Source organism: Pan troglodytes, chromosome 19 (genome assembly GCF_028858775.2).
Source record: "Pan troglodytes isolate AG18354 chromosome 19, NHGRI_mPanTro3-v2.0_pri, whole genome shotgun sequence".
Classification (NCBI taxonomy): Eukaryota; Metazoa; Chordata; class Mammalia; order Primates; family Hominidae; genus Pan; species Pan troglodytes.
Genome location: NC_072417.2, coordinates 1,648,655 through 1,674,926, shown reverse-complemented (window position 1 = coordinate 1,674,926; position 26,272 = coordinate 1,648,655).

Genomic DNA, 26,272 nt, shown 5'->3' with positions numbered 1-26,272 from the left:
GTGTAGATATTTCCTAGTTTATAGAGACAGCGGTATAGTTATTTCCATGTTTATACAGGTAGCGATGTAGATATTTCCATGTTTACAGAAATAGCGGTGTACTTATTTCCATCTTTGCTCAGATTACCGTGTATATATTTCAATGTTTACGAAGATTGCTGTGTAGATATTTCCAAGTTTACACAGATAGTTGTGTAGATATTTCCATGTTTACACACATAACGTTGTAGATATTTCCATGTTTATACAGATTGCGGTGTAGATATATCCATGTTTATACAGAAAGCAGTGTAGACATTTTCATGTTTATACAGATAGCGGTGGAGATATTTCCATGTTTATAGAGACTGCGGTAGAGATATTTCCATGTTTATAGAGATAGCGGTGTATATATATCAATGTTCATAGAGATAGCAGTGAGGATATTTCCATGTTTATACAGATAGCGTTGTAGATATTTCCATGTTTATACAGATGGCTGTGCCGATATTTCCATGTTTATACAGAGTTCTCTGTAGATATTTCCATGTTTATATAGATGACAGTGCAGATATTTCCAGGTTTATACAGATGACATTGCAGATATTTCCAGGTTTATACAGATGGCTGTGTAGATATTTCCATGTTTATACAGATGGCTGTGTAGATATTTCCATGTTTATACAGATGACTTTGTAGGTATTTCCATGTTTATACAGATGGCGGTGTAGATATTTCCATGTTTATAGAGATAGCTGTGTAGATATTTCCATGTTTACACAGATAGCGGTTTAGATATTTCCATGTATATACAGATCGCGGTGTAGATATTTCCATGTTTATACAGATCGCGGTGTAGATATTTCCATGTTTATACAGATAGCGGTGTAGATATTTCCATGTTTATACAGATGACGGTGTAGATATTACCATGTTTATAGAGATGGCGGTGTAGTTATTCCCATGTTTATAGAGATAGCGGTGTAGATATATCAATGTTCATAGAGATAGCAGTGAGGATATTTCCATGTTTATACAGATAGCAGTGTATATATTTCCACTTTTATAGAGATAGCGGTTTAGATATTTCATATTAGTACAGAGAGCGGTGTAGATATTTCCATGTTTATACAGATTGCGGTGTAGATATTTCCATGTTTATACAGATAGCGGTGTAGATATTTCCACGTTTATACAGATGGCGGTGTAGATATTTCCATCTTTCTACAAATGGCAGTGTAGATATTTCCATGTTTATAGAGATGGCGGTGTAGATATTTCCATGTTTATATAGATGGCAGTGTAGATATGTTCTTGTTTATGTAGATGGCGTTGTAGATACCTCCATGTTTAAGGAGATGGCGGTGTGTATATTTCCATGTTGATGGAGATAGCGGTGTAGATATTGCCATGTTTTCAGAGATAGCGGTGTAGTTATTTCCATGTTTATAGAGATAGCGGTGTAGATGTTCCCGTTTCTTCAGATGACTGTGTAGATATTTCCATGTTTGTACAGATGGCAGTGTAGATATTTCCATGTTTATAGAGATAGAAGTGTAGATATTTTCATGTTTATACATATTGCGGTGGAGATTTGTCCATGTTTATACAGATAGCAATGGAGATATTTCCACATTAATACACATAGCGGTGTAGATATTTCCATGTTTATACAGATAGCATTGTAGATATTTCCATGTTTATACAGATGGCTGTGCCGATATTTCCATGTTTATACAGAGTTCTCTGTAGATATTTCCATGTTTATATAGATGACAGTGCAGATATTTCCAGGTTTATACAGATGGCTGTGTAGATATTTCCATGTTTATACAGATGGCTGTGTAGATATTTCCATGTTTATACAGATGACTTTGTAGGTATTTCCATGTTTATACAGATGGCGGTGTAGATATTTCCATGTTTATAGAGATAGCTGTGTAGATATTTCCATGTTTACACAGATAGCGGTTTAGATATTTCCATGTTTATACAGATCGCGGTGTAGATATTTCCATGTTTATACAGATCGCGGTGTAGTTATTTCCATGTTTATACAGATAGTGGTTTAGATATTTCCATGTTTATACAGATGACGGTGTAGATATTTCCATGTTTATAGAGATGGCGGTGTAGATATTTCCATGTTTATACAGATAGCGGTGTAGATATATCAATGTTCATAGAGATAGCAGTGAGGATATTTCCATGTTTATACAGATAGCAGTGTAGATATTTCCACTTTTATAGAGATAGCGGTTTGGATATTTCATATTTATACAGAGAGCGGTGAAGATATTTCCATGTTTATACAGATTGCGGTGTAGATATTTCCATGTTTATACAGATAGCGGTGTAGATATTTCCACGTTTATACAGATGGCGGTGTAGATATTTCCATCTTTCTACAAATGGCAGTGTAGATATTTCCATGCTTATAGAGATGGCGGTGTGGATATTTCCATGTTTATATAGATGGCAGTGTAGATATTTTCTTGTTTATGTAGATGGCGTTGTAGATACCTCCATGTTTAAAGAGATGGCGGTGTGTATATTTCCATGTTGATGGAGATAGCGGTGTAGATATTTCCATGTTTATAGAGATAGCGGTGTAGTTATTTCCATGTTTATAGAGATAGCGGTGTAGATATTTCCATGTTTCTACAGATGACTGTGTATAGATTTCCATGTTTGTACAGATGGCAGTGTAGATATTTCCATGTTTATAGAGATAGAAGTGTAGATATTTTCATGTTTATACATATTGCGGTGGAGATTTGTCCATGTTTATACAGATAGCAATGGAGATATTTCCACGTTAATACACATAGCGGTGTAGATATTTCCATGTTTATACAGATAGCGTTGTAGAAATTTCCATGTTTATACAGATGGCTGTGCCGGTATTTCCATGTTTATACAGAGTTCCCTGTAGATATTTCCATGTTTATATAGATGACAGTGCAGATATTTCCAGGTTTATACAGATGGCTGTGTAGATATTTCCATGTTTATACAGATGGCTGTGTAGATATTTCCATGTTTATACAGATGACTTTGTAGGTATTTCCATGTTTATACAGATGGCGGTGTAGATATTTCCAGGTTTATAGAGATAGCTCTGTAGATATTTCCATGTTTACACAGATAGCGGTTTAGATATTTCCATGTTTATACAGATCGCGGTGTAGATATTTCCATGTTTATACAGATCGCGGTGTAGATATTTCCATGTTTATACAGATGACGGTGTAGATATTTCCATGTTTATAGATATGGCGGTGTAGATATTTCCATGTTTATAGAGATAGCGGTGTAGGTATATCAATGTGCATAGAGATAGCAGTGAGGATATTTCCATGTTTATACAGATAGCAGTGTAGATATTTCCACTTTTATAGAGATAGCGGTTTAGATATTTCATATTTATACAGAGAGCGGTGTAGATATTTCATATTTATACAGAGAGCGGTGTAGATATTTCCAAGTTTATACAGATTGCGGTGTAGATATTTCCATGTTTATACAGATAGCGGTGTAGATATTTCCCCGTTTATACAGATGGCGGTGTGGATATTTCCATCTTTCTACAAATGGCAGTGTAGATATTTCCATGTTTATAGAGATGGCGGTGTAGATATTTCCATGTTTATATAGATGGCAGTGTAGATATTTTCTTGTTTATGTAGATGGCGTTGTAGATACCTCCATGTTAAAAGAGATGGTGGTGTGTATATTTCCATGTTGATGGAGATAGCGGTGTAGATATTTCCATGTTTATAGAGATAGCGGTGTAGATATTTCCATGTTTCTACAGATGACTGTGTTGATATTTCCATGTTTGTGCAGATGGCAGTGTAGATATTTCCATGTTTATAGAGATAGAAGTGTAGATATTTTCATGTTTATACATATTGCGGTGGAGATTTGTCCATGTTTATACAGATAGCAATGGAGATATTTCCACGTTAATACACATAGCGGTGTAGATATTTCCATGTTTATACAGATAGCGTTGTAGATATTTCCATGTTTATACAGATGGCTGTGCCGATATTTCCATGTTTATACAGAGTTCTCTGTAGATATTTCCATGTTTATATAGATGACAGTGCAGATATTTCCAGGTTTATTCAGATGGCTGTGTAGATATTTCCATGTTTATACAGATGGCTGTGTAGATATTTCCATGTTTATACAGATGACTTTGTAGGTATTTCCATGTTTATACAGATGGCGGTGTAGATATTTCCATGTTTCTAGAGATAGCTGTGTAGATATTTCCATGTTTATACAGATAGCGGTGTAGATATTTGCCCGTTTAAACAGATGGCGGTGTAGATATTTCCATCTTTCTACAAATGGCAGTGTAGGTATTTCCATGTTTATAGAGATGGCGGTGTAGATATTTCCATGTTTATATAGATGGCAGTGTAGATATTTTCTTGTTTATGTAGATGGCGTTGTAGATAACTCCATGTTTAAAGAGATGGCGGTGTGTATATTTCCATGTTGATGGAGATAGCGGTGTAGATATGTCCATGTTTATAGAGATAGCGGTGTAGTTGTTTCCATGTTTATAGAGATAGCGGTGTAGATATTTCCATGTTTCTACAGATGACTGTGTAGATATTTCCATGTTTGTACAGATGACAGTGTAGATATTTCCATGTTAATAGAGATAGAAGTGTTGATATTTTCATGTTTATACATATTGCGGTGGAGATTTGTCCATGTTTATACAGATAGCAATGGAGATATTTCCACGTTAATACACATAGCGGTGTAGATATTTCCATGTTTATACAGATAGCATTGTAGATATTTCCATGTTTATAGAGATGGCTGTGCCGATATTTCCATGTTTATACAGAGTTCTCTGTAGATATTTCCATGTTTATATAGATGACAGTGCAGATATTTACAGGTTTATACAGATGGCTGTGTAGATGTTTCCATGTTTATACAGATGGCTGTGTAGATATTTCCATGTTTATACAGATGACTTTGTAGGTATTTCCATGTTTATACAGATGGCGGTGTAGATATTTCTTGTTTATAGAGATAGCTGTGCAGATATTTCCATGTTTACACAGATAGCAGTTTAGATATTTCCATGTTTATACAGATCGCGGTGTAGATATTTCCATGCTTATACAGATCGCGGTGTAGATATTTCCATGTTTATACAGATAGCGGTGTAGATATTTCCATGTTTATACAGATGACGGTGTAGATATTTCCATGTTTATAAAGATGGCGGTGTAGATATTTCCATGTTTATAGAGATAGCGGTGTAGATATATCAATGTGCATAGAGATAGCAGTGAGGATATTTCCATGTTTATACAGATAGCAGTGTAGATATTTCCACTTTTATAGAGATAGCGGTTTAGATATTTCATATTTATACAGAGAGTGGTGTAGATATTTCCATGTTTATACAGATTGCGGTGTAGATATTTCCATGTTTATACAGATGGCGGTGTAGATATTTCCATGTTTATACAGATGGCGGTGTAGATATTTCCATGTTTCTACAGATGACTGTGTAGATATTTCCATGTTTGTACAGATGGCAGTGTAGATATTTCCATGTTTATAGAGATAGAAGTGTAGATATTTTCATGTTTATACATATTGCGGTGGAGATTTGTCCATGTTTATACAGATAGCAATGGAGATAATTCCACGTTAATACACATAGCGGTGTAGATATTTCCATGTTTATACAGATAGCGTTGTAGATATTTCCATGTTTATACAGATGGCTGTGCCGATATTTCCATGTTTATACAGAGTTCTCTGTAGATATTTCCATGTTTATATAGATGACAGTGCAGATATTTCCAGGTTTATTCAGATGGCTGTGTAGATATTTCCATGTTTATACACATGACTTTGTAGGTATTTCCATGTTTATACAGATGGCGGTGTAGATATTTCCATGTTTATAGAGATAGCTGTGTAGATATTTCCATGTTTACACAGATAGCGGTTTAGATATTTCCATGTTTATACAGATCGCGGTGTAGATATTTCCATGTTTATACAGATAGCGGTGTAGATATTTCCATGTTTATACAGATGACGGTGTAGATATTTCCATGTTTATAGAGATGGCGGTATAGATATTTCCATGTTTATAGAGATAGCGGTGTAGATATATCAATGTTCATAGAGATAGCAGTGAGGATATTTCCGTGTTTATACAGATAGCAGTGTAGATATTTCCACTTTTATAGAGATAGCGGTTTAGATATTTCATATTTATACAGAGAGCGGTGTAGATATTTCCAAGTTTATACAGATTGCGTTGTAGATATTTCCATGTTTATACAGATAGCAGTGTAGATATTTCCCCGTTTATACAGATGGCGGTGTGGATATTTCCATCTTTCTACAAATGGCAGTGTAGATATTTCCATGTTTATAGAGATGGCGGTGTAGATATTTCCATGTTTATATAGATGGCAGTGTAGATACTTTCTTGTTTATGTAGATGGCGTTGTAGATACCTCCATGTTAACATAGATGGTGGTGTGTATATTTCCATGTCGATGGAGATAGCGGTGTAGATATTTCCATGTTTATAGAGATAGCGGTGTAGATATTTCCATGTTTCTACAGATGACTGTGTTGATATTTCCATGTTTGTGCAGATGGCAGTGTAGATATTTCCATGTTTATAGAGATAGAAGTGTAGATATTTTCATGTTTATACATATTGCGGTGGAGATTTGTCCATGTTTATACAGATAGCAATGGAGATATTTCCACGTTAATACACATAGCGGTGTAGATATTTCCATGTTTATACAGATAGCGTTGTAGATATTTCCATGTTTATACAGATGGCTGTGCCGATATTTCCATGTTTATACAGAGTTCTCTGTAGATATTTCCATGTTTATATAGATGACAGTGCAGATATTTCCAGGTTTATTCAGATGGCTGTGTAGATATTTCCATGTTTATACAGATGGCTGTGTAGATATTTCCATGTTTATACAGATGACTTTGTATGTATTTCCATGTTTATACAGATGGCGGTGTAGATATTTCCATGTTTATAGAGATAGCTGTGTAGATATTTCCATGTTTACACAGATAGCGGTTTAGATATTTCCATGTTTATACAGATCGCGGTGTAGATATTTCCATGTTTATACAGATAGCGGTGTAGATATTTCCATGTTTATACAGATGACGGTGTAGGTATTTCCATGTTTATAGAGATGGCGGTGTAGATATTTCCATGTTTATAGAGATAGCGGTGTAGATATATCAATGTTCATAGAGATAGCAGTGAGGATATTTCCATGTTTATACAGATAGCAGTGTAGATATTTCCACTTTTATAGAGATAGCGGTTTAGATATTTCATATTTATACAGAGAGCGGTGTAGATATTTCCATGTTTATACTGATTGCGGTGTAGATATTTCCATGTTTATACAGATAGCGGTGTAGATATTTCCCCGTTTATACAGATGGCGGTGTAGATATTTCCATCTTTCTACAAATGGCAGTGTAGGTATTTCCATGTTTATAGAGATGGCGGTGTAGATATTTCCATGTTTATATAGATGGCAGTGTAGATATTTTCTTGTTTATGTAGATGGCGTTGTAGATAACTCCATGTTTAAAGAGATGGCGGTGTGTATATTTCCATGTTGATGGAGATAGCGGTGTAGATATGTCCATGTTTATAGAGATAGCGGTGTAGTTATTTCCATGTTTATAGAGATAGCGGTGTAGATATTTCCATGTTTCTACAGATGACTGTGTAGATATTTCCATGTTTGTACAGATGACAGTGTAGATATTTCCATGTTAATAGAGATAGAAGTGTTGATATTTTCATGTTTATACATATTGCGGTGGAGATTTGTCCATGTTTATACAGATAGCAATGGAGATATTTCCACGTTAATACACATAGCAGTGTAGATATTTCCATGTTTATACAGATAGCATTGTAGATATTTCCATGTTTATACAGATGGCTGTGCCGATATTTCCATGTTTATACAGAGTTCTCTGTAGATATTTCCATGTTTATATAGATGACAGTGCAGATATTTCCAGGTTTATACAGATGGCTGTGTAGATATTTCCATGTTTATACAGATGGCTGTGTAGATATTTCCATGTTTATACAGATGACTTTGTAGGTATTTCCATGTTTATACAGATGGCGGTGTAGATATTTCTTGTTTATAGAGATTGCTGTGCAGATATTTCCATGTTTACACAGATAGCAGTTTAGATATTTCCATGTTTATACAGATCGCGGTGTAGATATTTCCATGCTTATACAGAGAGCGGTGTAGATATTTCCATGTTTATACAGATTGCGGTGTAGATATTTCCATGTTTATACAGATGGCGGTGTAGATATTTCCATGTTTATACAGATGGCGGTGTAGATATTTCCATGTTTCTACAGATGACTGTGTAGATATTTCCATGTTTGTACAGATGGCAGTGTAGATATTTCCATGTTTATAGAGATAGATGTGTAGATATTTTCATGTTTATACATATTGCGGTGGAGATTTGTCCATGTTTATACAGATAGCAATGGAGATAATTCCACGTTAATACACATAGCGGTGTAGATATTTCCATGTTTATACAGATAGCGTTGTAGATATTTCCATGTTTATACAGATTCCTGTGCCGATATTTCCATGTTTATACAGAGTTCTCTGTAGATATTTCCATGTTTATATAGATGACAGTGCAGATATTTCCAGGTTTATACAGATGACAGTGCAGGTATTTCCATGTTTATACAGATGGCTGTGTAGATTTTTCCATGTTTATACAGATGGCTGTGTAGATATTTCCATGTTTATACAGATGACTTTGTAGGTATTTCCATGTTTATACAGATGGCGGTGTAGATATTTCCATGTTTATAGAGATAGCTGTGTAGATATTTCCATGTTTACACAGATAGCGGTTTTGATATTTCCATGTTTATACAGATCGCGGTGTAGATATTTCCATGTTTATACAGATCGCGGTGTAGATATTTCCATGTTTATACAGATAGCGGTGTAGATATTTCCATGTTTATACAGATGACGGTGTAGATATTTCCATGTTTATAGAGATGGCGGTGTAGATATTTCCATGTTTATAGAGATAGCGGTGTAGATATATCAATGTGCATAGAGATAGCAGTGAGTATATTTCCATGTTTATACAGATAGCCGTGTAGATATTTCCACTTTTATAGAGATAGCGGTTTAGATATTTCATATTTATACAGAGAGCGGTGTAGATATTTCCATGTTTATACAGATTGCGGTGTAGATATTTCCATGTTTATACAGATGGCGGTGTAGATATTTCCACGTTTATACAGATGGCGGTGTAGATATTTCCATCTTTCTACAAATGGCAGTGTAGATTTTTCCATGTTTATAGAGATGGCGGTGTAGATATTTCCATGTTTATTTAGATGGCAGTGTAGATATTTTCTTGTTTATGTAGATGGCGTTGTAGATACCTCCATGTTTAAAGAGATTGCGGTGTGTATATTTCCATGTTGATGGAGATAGTGGTGTAGATATTTCCATGTTTAGAAAGATAGCGGTGTAGTTATTTCCATGTTTATAGAGATAGCGTTGTACATATTTCCATGTTTCTACAGATGACTGTGTAGATATTTCCATGTTTGTACAGATGGCAGTGTAGATATTTCCATGTTTATAGAGATAGAAGTGTAGATATTTTCATGTTTATACATATTGCGGTGGAGATTTGTCCATGTTTATACAGATAGCAATGGAGAAATTTCCACGTTAATACACATAGCGGTGTAGATATTTCCATGTTTATACAGATAGCGTTGTAGATATTTCCATGTTTATACAGATGTCTGTGCCGATATTTCCATGTTTATACAGAGTTCTCTGTAGATATTTCCATGTTTATATAGATGGCAGTGCAGATATTTCCAGGTTTATACAGATGACTGTGTAGATATTTCCATGTTTACACAGATGGCTGTGTAGATATTTCCATGTTTATACAGATGACTTTGTAGGTATTTCCATGTTTATACAGATGGCGGTGTAGATATTTCCATGTTTATAGAGATAGCTGTGTAGATATTTCCATGTTTACACAGATAGCGGTTTAGATATTTCCATGTTTATACAGATCGCGGTGTAGATATTTCCATGTTTATACAGATAGCGGTGTAGATATTTCCCCGTTTATACAGATGGCGGTGTAGATATTTCCATCTTTCTACAAATGGCAGTGTAGGTATTTCCATGTTGATAGAGATGGCGGTGTAGATATTTCCATGTTTATATAGATGGCAGTGTAGATATTTTCTTGTTTATGTAGATGGCGTTGTAGATACCTCCATGTTTAAAGAGATGGCGGTGTGTATATTTCCATGTTGATGGAGATAGCGGTGTAGATATGTCCATGTTTATAGAGATAGCGGTGTAGTTATTTCCATGTTTATAGAGATAGCGGTGTAGATATTTCCATGTTTCTACAGATGACTGTGTAGATATTTCCATGTTTGTACAGATGACAGTGTAGATATTTCCATGTTAATAGAGATAGAAGTGTAGATATTTTCATGTTTATACATATTGCGGTGGAGATTTGTCCATGTTTATACAGATAGCAATGGAGATATTTCCACGTTAATACACATAGCGGTGTAGATATTTCCATGTTTATACAGATAGCGTTGTAGATATTTCCATGTTTATACAGATGGCTGTGCCGATATTTCCATGTTTATACAGAGTTCTCTGTAGATATTTCCATGTTTATATAGATGACAGTGCAGATATTTCCAGGTTTATACAGATGACAGTGCAGATATTTCCATGTTTATACAGATGGCTGTGTAGATTTTTCCATGTTTATACAGATGGCTGTGTAGATATTTCCATGTTTATACAGATGACTTTGTAGGTATTTCCATGTTTATACAGATGGCGGTGTAGATATTTCCATGTTTATAGAGATAGCTGTGTAGATATTTCCATGTTTACACAGATAGCGGTTTAGATATTTCCATGTTTATACAGATCGCGGTGTATATATTTCCATGTTTATACAGATCGCGGTGTAGATATTTCCATGTTTATACAGATAGCGGTGTAGATATTTCCATGTTTATACAGATGACGGTGTAGATATTTCCATGTTTATAGAGATGGCGGTGTAGATATTTCCATGTTTATAGAGATAGCGGTGTAGATATATCAATGTGCATAGAGATAGCAGTGAGTATATTTCCATGTTTATACAGATAGCCGTGTAGATATTTCCACTTTTATAGAGATAGCGGTTTAGATATTTCACATTTATACAGAGAGCGGTGTAGATATTTCCATGTTTATACAGATTGCGGTGTAGATATTTCCATGTTTATACAGATGGCGGTGTAGATATTTCCACGTTTATACAGATGGCGGTGTAGATATTTCCATCTTTCTACAAATGGCAGTGTAGATATTTCCATGTTTATAGAGATGGCGGTGTAGATATTTCCATGTTTATATAGATGGCAGTGTAGATATTTTCTTGTTTATGTAGATGGCGTTGTAGATACCTCCATGTTTAAAGAGACGGCGGTGTGTATATTTCCATGTTGATGGAGATAGCGGTGTAGATATTTCCATGTTTATAGAGATAGCGGTGTAGTTATTTCCATGCTTATAGAGATAGCGGTGTAGATATTTCCATGTTTCTACAGATAGCGTTGTAGATATTTCCATGTTTATACAGATGGCTGTGCCGATATTTCCATGTTTATACAGAGTTCTCTGTAGATATTTCCATGTTTATGTAGATGGCAGTGCAGATATTTCCAGGTTTATACAGATGACTGTGTAGATATTTCCATGTTTACACAGATGGCTGTGTAGATATTTCCATGTTTATACAGATGACTTTGTAGGTATTTCCATGTTTATACAGATGGCGGTGTAGATATTTCCATGTTTATAGAGATAGCTGTGTAGATATTTCCATGTTTACACAGATAGCGGTTTAGATATTTCCATGTTTATACAGATCGCGGTGTAGATATTTCCATGTTTATACAGATCGCGGTGTAGTTATTTCCATGTTTATACAGATAGCGGTGTAGATATTTCCATGTTTATACAGATGACGGTGTAGATATTTCCATGTTTATAGAGATGGCGGTGTAGATATTTCCATGTTTATACAGATAGCGGTGTAGATATATCAATGTTCATAGAGATAGCAGTGAGGATATTTCCATGTTTATACAGATATCAGTGTAGATATTTCCACTTTTATAGAGATAGCGGTTTGGATATTTCATATTTATACAGAGAGCGGTGAAGATATTTCCATGTTTATACAGATTGCGGTGTAGATATTTCCATGTTTATACAGATAGCGATGTATATATTTCCAAGTTTATACAGATGGCGGTGTAGATATTTCCATCTCTCTACAAATGGCAGTGTAGATATTTCCATGCTTATAGAGATGGCGGTGTAGATATTTCCATGTTTATATAGATGGCAGTGTAGATATTTTCTTGTTTATGTAGATGGCGTTGTAGATACCTCCATGTTTAAAGAGATGGCGGTGTGTATATTTCCATGTTGATGGAGATAGCGGTGTAGATATTTCCATGTTTATAGAGATAGCGGTGTAGTTATTTCCATGTTTATAGAGATAGCGGTGTAGATATTTCCATGTTTCTACAGATGACTGTGTAGATATTTCCATGTTTGTACAGATGGCAGTGTAGATATTTCCATGTTTATAGAGATAGAAGTGTAGATATTTTCATGTTTATACATATTGCGGTGGAGATTTGTCCATGTTTATACAGATAGCAATGGAGATATTTCCACGTTAATACACATAGCGGTGTAGATATTTCCATGTTTATACAGATAGCGTTGTAGATATTTCCATGTTTACACAGATGGCTGTGCCGATATTTCCATGTTTATACAGAGTTCTCTGTAGATATTTCCATGTTTATATAGATGACAGTGCAGATATTTCCAGGTTTATACAGATGGCTGTGTAGATATTTCCATGTTTATACAGATCGCGGTGTAGATATTTCCATGTTTATACAGATCGCGGTGTAGTTATTTCCATGTTTATACAGATAGCGGTGTAGATATTTCCATGTTTATACAGATGACGGTGTAGATATTTCCATGTTTATAGAGATGGCGGTGTAGATATTTCCATGTTTATACAGATAGCGGTGTAGATATATCAATGTTCATAGAGATAGCAGTGAGGATATTTCCATGTTTATACAGATAGCAGTGTAGATATTTCCACTTTTATAGAGATAGCGGTTTGGATATTTCATATTTATACAGAGAGCGGTGAAGATATTTCCATGTTTATACAGATTGCAGAGTAGATATTTCCATGTTTATACAGATAGCGGTGTAGATATTTCCACGTTTATACAGATGGCGGTGTAGATATTTCCATCTTTCTACAAATGGCAGTGTAGATATTTCCACGTTTATAGAGATGGCGGTGTAGATATTTCCATGTTTATATAGATGGCAGTGTAGATATTTTTTTGTTTATGTAGATGGCGTTGTAGATAACTCCATGTTAAAAGAGATGGTGGTGTGTATATTTCCACGTTGATGGAGATAGCGGTGTAGATATTTCCATGTTTATAGAGATAGCGGTGTAGATATTTCCATGTTTCTACAGATGACTGTGTAGATATTTCCATGTTTGTACAGATGGCAGTGTAGATATTTTCATGTTTATAGAGATAGAAGTGTAGATATTTTCATGTTTATACATATTGCGGTGGAGATTTGTCCATGTTTATACAGATAGCAATGGAGATATTTCCACGTTAATACACATAGCGGTGTAGATATTTCCATGTTTATACAGATAGCATTGTAGATATTTCCATGTTAATACAGATGGCTGTGCCGATATTTCCATGTTTATACAGAGTTCTCTGAAGATATTTACATGTTTATATAGATGACAGTGCAGATATTTCCAGGTTTATTCAGATGGCTGTGTAGATATTTCCATGTTTATACAGATGGCTGTGTATATATTTCCATGTTTATACAGATGACTTTGTAGGTATGTCCATGTTTATACAGATGGCGGTGTAGATATTTCCATGTTTATAGAGATAGCTGTGTAGATATTTCCATGTTTACACAGATAGCGGTTTAGATATTTCCATGTTTATACAGATCACGGTGTAGATATTTCCATGTTTATACAGATAGCGGTGTAGATATTTCCATGTTTATACAGATGACGGTGTAGATATTTCCATGTTTATAGAGATGGCGGTGTAGATATATCAATGTTCATGGAGATAGCAGTGAGGATATTTCCATGTTCATACAGATAGCAGTGTAGATATTTCCACTTTTATAGAGATAGCGGTTTAGATATTTCATATTTATACAGAGAGCGGTGTAGATATTTCCATGTTTATACAGATTGCGGTGTAGATATTTCCATGTTTATACAGATAGCGGTGTAGATATTTCCCCGTTTATACAGATGGCGGTGTAGATATTTCCATCTTTCTACAAATGGTAGTGTAGGTATTTCCATGTTGATAGAGATGGCGGTGTAGATATTTCCATGTTTATATAGATGGCAGTGTAGATATTTTCTTGTTTATGTAGATGGCGTTGTAGATACCTCCATGTTTAAAGAGATGGCGGTGTGTATATTTCCATGTTGATGGAGATAGCGGTGTAGATATGTCCATGTTTATAGAGATAGCGGTGTAGTTATTTCCATGTTTATAGAGATAGCGGTGTAGATATTTCCATGTTTCTACAGATGACTGTGTAGATATTTCCATGTTTGTACAGATGACAGTGTAGATATTTCCATGTTAATAGAGGTAGAAGTGTAGATATTTTCATGTTTATACATATTGCGGTGGAGATTTGTCCATGTTTATACAGATAGCAATGGAGATATTTCCACGTTAATACACATAGCGGTGTAGATATTTCCATGTTTATACGGATAGCGTTGTAGATATTTCCATGTTTATACAGATGGCTGTGCCGATATTTCCATGTTTATACAGAGTTCTCTGTAGATATTTCCATGTTTATATAGATGACAGTGCAGATATTTCCAGGTTTATACAGATGGCTGTGTAGTTGTTTCCATGTTTATACAGATGGCTGTGTAGATATTTCCATGTTTATACAGATGACTTTGTAGGTATTTCCATGTTTATACAGATGGCGGTGTAGTTATTTCTTGTTTATAGAGATAGCTGTGTAGATATTTCCATGTTTACACAGATAGCGGTTTAGATATTTCCATGTTTATACAGATCGCGGTGTAGATATTTCCATGCTTATACAGATCGCGGTGTAGATATTTCCATGTTTATACAGATAGCGGTGTAGATATTTCCATGTTTATTCAGATGACGGTGTAGATATTTCCATGTTTATAGAGATGGCGGTGTAGATATTTCCATGTTTATAGAGATAGCGTTGTAGATATATCAATGTGCATAGAGATAGCAGTGAGGATATTTCCATGTTTATACAGATAGCAGTGTAGATATTTCCACTTTTATAGAAATAGCGGTTTAGATATTTCATATTTATACAGAGAGCGGTGTAGATATTTCCATGTTTATACAGATTGCGGTGTAGATATTTCCATGTTTATACAGATGGCGGTGTAGATATTTCCATGTTTATACAGATGGCGGTGTAGATATTTCCATGTTTATACAGATGGCGGTGTAGATATTTCCATGTTTCTACAGATGACTGTGTAGATATTTCCATGTTTGTACAGATGGCAGTGTAGATATTTCCATGTTTATAGAGATAGAAGTGTAGATATTTTCATGTTTATACATATTGCGTTGGAGATTTGTCCATGTTTATACAGATAGCAATGGAGATATTTCCACGTTAATACACATAGCGGTGTAGATATTTCCATGTTTATACAGATAGCGTTGTAGTTATTTCCATGTTTATACAGATGGCTGTGCCGATATTTCCATGTTTATACAGAGTTCTCTGTAGATATTTCCATGTTTATATAGATGACAGTGCAGATATTTCCAGGTTTATTCAGATGGCTGTGTAGATATTTCCATGTTTATACAGATGGCTGTGTAGATATTTCCATGTTTATACAGATGACTTTGTAGGTATTTCCATGTTTATACAGATGGCGGTGTAGATATTTCCATGTTTATAGAGATAGCTGTGTAGATATTTCCATGTTTACACAGATAGCGGTTTAGATATTTCCATGTTTATAGAGATCGCGGTGTAGATATTTCCATGTTTATACAGATAGCGGTGTAGATATTTCCATGTTTATACAGATGACGGTGTAGGTATTTCCATGTTTATAGAGATGGCGGTGTAGATAATTCCATGTTTATAGAGGTAGCGGTGTAGATATATCAATGTTCATAGAGATAGCAGTGAGGATATTTCCATGTTTATACAGATAGCAGTGTAGATATTTCCACTTTTATAGAGATAGCGGTTTAGATATTTCATATTTATAGAGAGAGCGGTGTAGATATTTCCATGTTTATACAGATTGCGGTGTAGATATTTCCATGTTTATACAGATAGCGGTGTAGATATTTCCCCGTTTATACAGATGGCGGTGTAGGTATTTCCATCTTTCTACAAATGGCAGTGTAGGTATTTCCATGTTTATAGAGATGGCGGTGTAGATATTTCCATGTTTATATAGATGGCAGTGTAGATATTTTCTTGTTCATGTAGATGGCGTTGTAGATAACTCCATGTTTAAGAGATGGCGGTGTGTATATTTCCATGTTGATGGAGATAGCGGTGTAGATATGTCCATGTTTATAGAGATAGCGGTGTAGTTATTTCCATGTTTATAGAGATAGCGGTGTAGATATTTCCATGTTTCTACAGATGACTGTGTAGATATTTCCATGTTTGTACAGATGACAGTGTAGGTATTTCCATGTTAATAGAGATAGAAGTGTAGATATTTTCATGTTTATACATATGGCGGTGGAGATTTGTCCATGTTTATACAGATAGCAATGGAGATATTTCCACGTTAATACACATAGCGGTGTAGATATTTCCATGTATATACAGATAGCGTTGTAGATATTTATATGTTTATACAGATGGCTGGGCCGATACTTCCATGTTTATACAGAGTTCTCTGTAGATATTTCCATGTTTATATAGATGACAGTCAGATATTTCCAGGTTTATACAGATGGCTGTGTAGATATTTCCATGTTTATACAGATGGCTGTGTAGATATTTCCATGTTTATACAGATGACTTTGTAGGTATTTCCATGTTTATACAGATGGCGGTGTAGATATTTCCGTTTTTATAGAGATAGCTGTGTAGATATTTCCATGTTTACACAGATAGCGGTTTAGATATTTCCATGTTTATACAGATCGCGGTGTAGATATTTCCATGTTTATACAGATAGCGGTGTAGATATTTCCATGTTTATACAGATCGCGGTGTAGATATTTCCAGGTTTATACAGATGACGGTGTAGATATTTCCATGTTTATAGAGATGGCGGTGTAGATATTTCCATGTTTATAGAGATAGCGGTGTAGATATATCAATGTTCACAGAGATAGCAGTGAGGATATTTCCATGTTTATACAGATAGCAGTGTAGATATTTCCGCTTTTATAGAGATAGCGGTTTAGATATTTCATATTTATACAGAGAGCGGTGTAGATGTTTCCTTGTTTATACAGATTGCAGTGTAGATATTTCCATGTTTATACAGATAGCGGTGTAGATATTTCCACGTTTATACAGATGGCGGTGTAGATATTTCCATCTTTCTACAAATGGCAGTGTAGATATTTCCATGTTTATATAGATGGCAGTGTAGATATTTTCTTGTTTATGTAGATCGCTTTGTAGATACCTCCATGTTTAAAGAGATGGCGGTGTGTATATTTCCTTGTTGATGGAGATAGAGGTGTAGATATTTCCATGTTTATAGAGATAGCGGTGTAGTTATTTCCATGTTTATAGAGATAGCGGTGTAGATATTTCCATATTTCTACAGATGACTCTGTAGATTTTTCCATGTTTGTACAGATGGCAGTGTAGATATTTCCATGTTTGTAGAGATAGAAGTGTAGATATTTTCATGTTTATACATATTGCGGTGGAGATTTGTCCATGTTTATACAGATAGCAATGGAGATATTTCCACGTTAATACACATAGCGGTGTAGATATTTCCATGTTTATACAGATAGCTCTGTAGATATTTCCATGTTTATACAGATGGCTGTGTAGATATTTCCATGTTTATACAGATGACTTTGTAGGTATTTCCATGTTTATACAGATGGCAGTGTAGATAATTCCATGTTTATAGAGATAGCTGTGTAGATATTTCCATGTTTATAGACATGGCGGTGTAGATATTTCCATGTTTACACAGATAGCGGTTTAGATATTTCCATGTTTATACAGATCGCGGTGTAGATATTTCCATGTTTATACAGATCGCGGTGTAGATATTTCCATGTTTATACAGATCGCGGTGTAGATATTTCCATGTTTATACAGATAGCGGTGTAGATATTTCCATGTTTATACAGATAGCGGTGTAGATATTTCCACGTTTATACAGATGGCGGTGTAGATATTTCCATCTTTCTACAAATGGCAGTGTAGATATTTCCATGTTTATAGAGATGGCGGTGTAGATATTTCCATGTTTATATAGATGGCAGTGTAGATATTTTCTTGTTTATGTAGATGGCGTTGTAGATACCTCCATGTTTAAAGAGATGGCTGTGTGTATATTTCCATGTTGATGGAGATAGCGGTGTAGATATTTCCATGTTTATAGAGATAGCAGTGTAGTTATTTCCATGTTTATAGAGATAGCGGTGTAGATATTTCCATGTTTCTACAGAGGACTGTGTAGATATTTCCATGTTTGTACAGATGGCAGTGTAGATATTTCCATGTTTATAGAGATAGAAGTGTAGATATTTTCATGTTTATACATATTGCGCTGGAGATTTGTCCATGTTTATACAGATAGCAATGGAGATATTTCCACGTTAATACACATAGCGGTGTAGATATTTCCATGTTTATACAGATAGCGTTGTAGATATTTATATGTTTATACATTTGGCAGGGCCGATATTTCCATGTTTATACAGAGTTCTCTGTAGATATTTCCATGTTTATATAGATGACAGTGCAGATATTTCCAGGTTTATACAGATGGCTGCGTAGATATTTCCATGTTTATACAGATGGCTGTGTAGATATTTCCATGTTTCTACAGATGACTTTGTAGGTATTTCCATGTTTATACAGATGGCGGTGTAGATATTTCCATGTTTATAGAGATAGCTGTGTAGATATTTCCATGTTTACACAGATAGCGGTTTAGATATTTCCATGTTTATACAGATCGCAGTGTAGATATTTCCATGTTCATACAGATCGCGGTATAGATATTTCCATGTTTATACAGATAGCGGTATAGATATTTCCATGTTTATACAGCTGACGGTGTAGATATTTCCATGTTTATAGACATGGCGGTGTAGATATTTCCATGTTTATAGAGATAGCGGTGTAGATATTTCCATGTTTACACAGATAGCGGTTTAGATATTTCCATTTTTATACAGACCGCGGTGTAGATATTTCCATGTTTATACTGATCGCGGTATAGATACTTCCATGTTTATACAGATAGCGGTATAGATATTTCCATGTTTATACAGATGACGGTGTACATATTTCCATGTTTATAGACATGGCGGTGTAGATATTTCCATGTTTATAGAGATAGCGGTGTAGATATATCAATGTTCATAGAGATAGCAGTGAGGATATTTCCATGTTTATACAGATAGCAGTGTAGATATTTCCACTTTTATAGAGATAGCGGTTTAGATATTTCATATTTATACAGAGAGCGGTGCAGATATTTCCATGTTTATACAGATTGCGGTGTAGATATTTCCATGTTTATACAGATAGCGGTGTAGATATTTCCACGTTTATACAGATGGCGGTGTAGATATTTCCATCTTTCTACAAATGGCAGTGTAGATATTTCCACGTTTATAGAGATGGCGGTGTAGATATTTCCATGTTTATATAGATGGCAGTGTAGATATTTTCTTGTTTATGTAGATGGCGTTGTAGATACCTCCATGTTTAAAGAGATGGCGGTGTGTATATTTCCATGTTGATGGAGTTAGCGGTGTAGATATTTCCATGTTTATAGAGATAGCGGTGTAGTTATTTTCATGTTTATAGAGATAGCGGTGTAGATATTTCCATGTTTCTACAGATGACTGTGTAGTTATTTCCATGTTTGTACAGATGGCAGTGTAGATACTTCCATGTTTATAGAGATAGAAGTGTAGATATTTTCATGTTTATACATATTGCGGTGGAGATTTGTCCATGTTTATACAGATAGCAATGGAGATATTTCCACGTTAATACACATAGCGGTGTAGATATTTCCATGTTTATACAGATAGCGTTGTAGATATTTCCATGTTTATACAGATGGCTGTGCCGATATTTCCATGTTTATACAGAGTTCTCTGTAGATATTTCCATGTTTATATAGATGACAGTGCAGATATTTCCAGGTTTATACAGATGGCTGTGTAGATATTTCCATGTTTATACAGATGGTTGTGAAGATATTTCCATGTTTACACAGATGACTTTGTAGGTATTTCCATGTTTATACAGATGGCGGTGTAGATATTTCCATGTTTATAGAGATAGCTGTGTAGATATTTCCATGTTTACACAGATAGCGGTTTAGATATTTCCATGTTTATAGAGATCGCGGTGTAGATATTTCCATGTTTATACAGATCGCGGTGTAGATATTTCCATGTTTATACAGACAGCGGTGTAGATATTTCAATGTTTATACAGACGACGGTGTAGATATTTCCATGTTTATAGAGATGGCGGTGTAGATATTTCCATGTTTATAGAGATAGCGGTGTAGATATATCAATGTTCATAGAGATAGCAGTGAGGATATTTCCATGTTTATACAGATAGCAGTGTAGATATTTCCACTTTTATAGAGATAGCGGTTTAGATATTTCATATTTATACAGAGAGCGGTGTAGATATTTCCATGTTTATACAGATTGCGGTGTAGATATTTCCATGTTTATACAGATAGCGGTGTAGATATTTCCCCGTTTACACAGATGGCGGTGTAGATATTTCCATCTTTCTACAAATGGCAGTGTAGGTATTTCCATGTTTATAGAGATGGCGGTGTAGATATTTCCATGCTTGTATAGATGGCAGTGTAGATATTTTCTTGTTTATGTAGATGGCGTTGTAGATACCTCCATGTTTAAAGAGATGGCGGTGTGTATATTTCCATGTTGATGGAGATAGCGGTGTAGATATTTCCATGTTTATAGAGATAGCGGTGTAGTTATTTCCATGTTTATAGAGATAGCGGTGTAGATATTTCCATGTTTCTACAGATGACTGTGTAGATATTTCCATGTTTGTACAGATGGCAGTGTAGATATTTCCATGTTTATAGAGATAGAAGTGTAGATATTTTCATGTTTATACATATTGCGGTGGAGATTTGTCCATGTTTATACAGATAGCAATGGAGATATTTCCACGTTAATACACATAGCGGTGTAGATATTTCCATGTTTATACAGATAGCGTTGTAGATATTTCCATGTTTATACAGATGGCTGTGCCGATATTTCCATGTTTATACAGAGTTCTCTGTAGATATTTCCATGTTTATATAGATGACAGTGCAGATATTTCCAGGTTTATACAGATGGCTGTGTAGATATTTCCATGTTTATACAGATGGCTGTGTAGATATTTCCATGTTTATACAGATGACTTTGTAGGTATTTCCATGTTTATACAGATGGCAGTGTAGATAATTGCATGTTTATAGAGATAGCTGTGTAGATATTTCCATGTTTACACAGATAGCGGTTTAGATATTTCCATGTTTATACAGATCGCGGTGTAGATATTTCCATGTTTATACAGATCGCGGTGTAGATATTTCCATGTTTATACAGAGAGCGGTGTAGATATTTCCATGTTTATACAGATGACGGTGTAGATATTTCCATGTTTATAGAGATGGCGGTGTAGATATTAACATGTTTATAGAGATAGCGGTGTAGATATATCAATGTTCATAGAGATAGCAGTGAGGATATTTCCATGTTTATACAGATAGCAGTGTAGATATTTCCACTTTTATAGAGATAGCGGTTTAGATATTTCATATTTATACAGAGAGCGGTGTAGATATTTCCACGTTTATACAGATTGCGGTGTAGATATTTCCATGTTTATACAGATAGCGGTGTAGATATTTCCACGTTTATACAGATGGCGGTGTAGATATTTCCATCTTTCTACAAATGGCAGTGTAGGTATTTCCATGTTTATAGAGATGGCGGTGTAGATATTTCCATGTTTATATAGATGGCAGTGTAGATATTTTCTTGTTTATGTAGATGGCGTTGTAGATACCTCCATGTTTAAAGAGATGCCGGTGTGTATATTTCCATGTTGATGGAGATAGCGGTGTAGATATTTCCATGTTTATAGAGATAGCGGTGTAGTTATTTCCATGTTTATAGAGATAGCGGTGTAGATATTTCCATGTTTGTACAGAGGACAGTATAGATATTTCCATGTGTGTACAGATGGCAGTGTAGATATTTCCATGTTTATAGAGATAGAAGTGTAGATATTTTCATGTTTATACATATTGCGGTGGAGATTTGTCCATGTTTATACAGATAGCAATGGAGAGATTTCCACGTTAATACACATAGCGGTGTAGATATTTCCATGTTTATAGAGATAGCGTTGTAGATATTTCCATGTTTATTCAGATGGCTGTGCCGATATTTCCATGTTTATACAGAGTTCTCTGTAGATATTTCCATGTTTATATGGATGACAGTGCAGGTATTTCCAGGTTTATACAGATGGCTGTGTAGATATTTCCATGTTTATACAGATGGCTGTGTAGATATTTCCATGTTTATACAGATGACATTGTAGGTATTTCCATGTTTATACAGATGGCGGTGTAGATATTTCCATGTTTATAGAGATAGCTGTGTAGATATTTCCATGTTTACACAGATAGCGGTTTAGATATTTCCATGTTTATGCAGATCGCGGTGTAGATATTTCCATGTTTACAGAGATATCGGTGTAGATATACCAAAGTTCATAGAGATAGCAGTGAGGATATTTCCATGTTTATACAGAGAGCAGTGTAGATATTTCCACTTTTATAGAGATAGCGGTTTAGATATTTCATATTTATACAGAGAGCGGTGTAGATATTTCCATGTTTATACAGATTGCGGTGTAGATATTTCCATGTTTATACAGATAGCAGTGTAGATATTTCCATGTTTATACAGATGACGGTGTAGATATTTCCATGTTTATAGAGATGGCGGTGTAGATATTTCCATGTTTATAGAGATAGCTGTGTAGATATTTCAATGTTCATAGAGATAGCAGTGAGGATATTTCCATGTTTATACAGATAGCAGTGTAGATATTTCCACTTTTATACAGATAGCGGTTTAGATATTTCATATTTATACAGAGAGCGGTGTAGATATTTCCACGTTTATACAGATGGCGGTGTAGATATTTCCATCTTTCTACAAATGGCAGTGTAGATATTTCCATGTTTATAGAGATGGCGGTGTAGATATTTCCATGTTTATATAGATGGCAGTGTAGATATTTCCATGTTTATAGAGATAGAAGTGTAGATATTTTCAAGTTTACACATATTGCGGTGGAGATTTTTCCATGTTTATACAGATAGTAATGGAGATATTTCCACGTTAATACACATAGCGGTGTAGATATTTCCATGTTTATACAGATAGCGTTGTAGATATTTCTATGTTTATACAGATGGCTGTGCCGATATTTCCATGTTTATACAGAGTTCTCTGTAGATATTTCCATGTTTATATAGATGACAGTGCAGATATTTCCAGGTTTATACAGATGGCTGTGTAGATATTTCCATGTTTACACAGATGGCTGTGTAGATATTTCCATGTTTATACAGATGACTTCGTAGGTTTTTCCATGTTTATACAGATGGCGGTGTAGATATTTCCATGTATATAGAGATAGCTGTGTAGATATTTCCATGTTTACACAGATAGCGGTTTAGATATTTCCATGTTTATACAGATCGCGGTGTAGATATTTCCATGTTTATACAGATCGCGGTGTAGATATTTCCATGTTTATACAGATAGCGGTGTAGGTATTTCATTGTTTATACAGATGACGGTGTAGATATTTCCATGTTTATAGAGATGGCGGTGTAGATATTTCCATGTTTATAGAGATATCGGTGTAGATATACCAAAGTTCATAGAGATAGCAGTGAGGATATTTCCATGTTTATACAGAGAGCAGTGTAGATATTTCCACTTTTATAGAGATAGCGGTTTAGATATTTCATATTTATACAGAGAGCGGTGTAGATATTTCCATGTTTATAAAGATTGCGGTGTAGATATTTCCATGTTTATACAGATAGCGGTGTAGATATTTCCCCGTTTACACAGATGGCGGTGTAGATATTTCCATCTTTCTACAAATGGCAGTGTAGGTATTTCCATGTTTATAGAGATGGCGGTGTAGATATTTCCATGCTTGTATAGATGGCAGTGTAGATATTTTCTTGTTTATGTAGATGGCATTGCAGATACCTCCATGTTTAAAGAGATGGCGGTGTGTATATTTCCATGTTGATGGAGATAGCGGTGTAGATATTTCCATGTTTATAGAGATAGCGGTGTAGTTATTTCCATGTTCATAGAGATAGCGGTGTAGATATTTCCATGTTTCTACAGATGACTGTGTAGATATTTCCATGTTTGTACAGATGGTAGTGTAGATATTTCCATGTTTATAGAGATAGAAATGTACATATTTTCATGTTTATACATATTGCGGTGGAGATTTGTCCATGTTTATACAGATAGCAATGGAGATATTTCCACGTTAATACACATAGCGGTGTAGATATTTCCATGTTTATACAGATAGCGTTGTAGATATTTCCATGTTTATACAGATGGCTGTGCCGATATTTCCATGTTTATACAGAGTTCTCTGTAGATATTTCCATGTTTCTACAGATGACTGTGTAGATATTTCCATGTTTGTACAGATGGCAGTGTAGATATTTCCATGTTTATAGAGATAGAAGTGTAGATATTTTCATGTTTATACATATTGCGGTGGAGATTTGTCCATGTTTATACGGATAGCAATGGAGATATTTCCACGTTAATACACATAGCGGTGTAGATATTTCCAAGTTTATACAGATGGCGGTGTAGATATTTCCATCTTTCTACAAATGGCAGTGTAGATATTTCCATGTTTATAGAGATGGCGGTGTAGATATTTCCATGTTTATATAGATGGCAGTGTAGATATTTTCTTGTTTATGTAGATGGCGTTGTAGATACCTCCATGTTTAAAGAGATGGCGATGTGTATATTTCCATGTTGATGGAGATAGCGGTGTAGATATTTCCATGTTTATAGAGATAGCGGTGTAGATATTTCCATGTTTCTACAGATGACTGTGTAGATATTTCCATGTTTGTACAGATGGCAGTGTAGATATTTCCATGTTTATAGAGATAGAAGTGTAGATATTTTCATGTTTATACATATTGCTGTGGAGATTTGTCCATGTTTATACAGATAGCAATGGAGATATTTCCACGTTAACACACATAGCGGTGTAGATATTTCCATGTTTATACAGATAGCGTTGTGGATATTTCCATGTTTATTCAGATGGCTGTGCCGATATTTCCTTGTTTATACAGAGTTCTCGGTAGATATTTCCATGTTTATATAGATGAGAGTGCAGATATTTCCAGGTTTATACAGATGGCTGTGTAGATATTTCCATGTTTATACAGATGACTTTGCATGTATTTCCATGTTTATACAGAGAGCGGTGTAGATATTTCCACGTTTATAGAGATAGCTGTGTAGATATTTCCATGTTTACACAGAAAGCGGTTTAGATATTTCCATGTTTATACAGATAGCGGTGTAGATATTTCCACGTTTATACAGATGACGGTGTAGATATTTCCATGTTTATAGAGATGGCGGTGTAGATATTTCCATGTTTATAGAGAT